Consider the following 596-nt stretch of genomic DNA (forward strand, 5'->3'; position numbering starts at 1 on the left):
AGAAGGGTCACAGAAGAAATGAGGCATTTCCACCTCTGCAAAGAGGTAAGCTGTGACATCATCAAGTAGTGAAGCTGGGAGTTCAAAAGTCTGATGGAAAATGACACCAGGACCAAGAAGCCACAGAGGCGGGGATTCATGATGAACAGGTAGTATAGGGGGTGACAGATGGCCACCAACTGGTCATAGGCCATCACTGTCAGGAGGAGACTCTCCAAACATGCAAAAAGAGAAAAGATGGTCACCCCAGCTAGGCAGCCTGCATAGGTGATGGATTTTCTGTGTGTGTGGAGGTTCACTAGCATCTTGGGGACAGTGGTGGTGTTGAAACTGATGTCAGCCAAGGACAGGTTGGAGAGGAAGAAGTAAATGGGTGTGTGGAGGTGGGGGTCAAAGGTGACAGCCAGAATGATGAGTACCTTCCCAAACACAGTGACCAAGTACATGGACAGGAAGAGCCCAAAGAGAAGGGGCTGCAGGTCTGGATAACCTGAGAGGCCCAGGAGGAGGAATTCTGAGACATCTGTTAGATTCTGTGGTTCCATGTAGAGGGGACACCTTTGAAAAATAAGAGAGTATTGAATAAACAGAACAAT

General features: G+C 48.3%; 1 pseudogene; it reads right to left on the bottom strand.

Moving 5' to 3' along the window:
- Nucleotides 1-6: 6 nt before the first annotated feature.
- On the bottom strand, nt 7-545 carry LOC105003489 (annotated as a pseudogene).
- Nucleotides 546-596: the final 51 nt, after the last annotated feature.

This window comes from Bison bison, unplaced genomic scaffold (genome assembly GCF_000754665.1).
Source record: "Bison bison bison isolate TAMUID 2011002044 unplaced genomic scaffold, Bison_UMD1.0 scf7180017857357, whole genome shotgun sequence".
In the NCBI taxonomy this organism is placed as follows: Eukaryota; Metazoa; Chordata; class Mammalia; order Artiodactyla; family Bovidae; genus Bison; species Bison bison.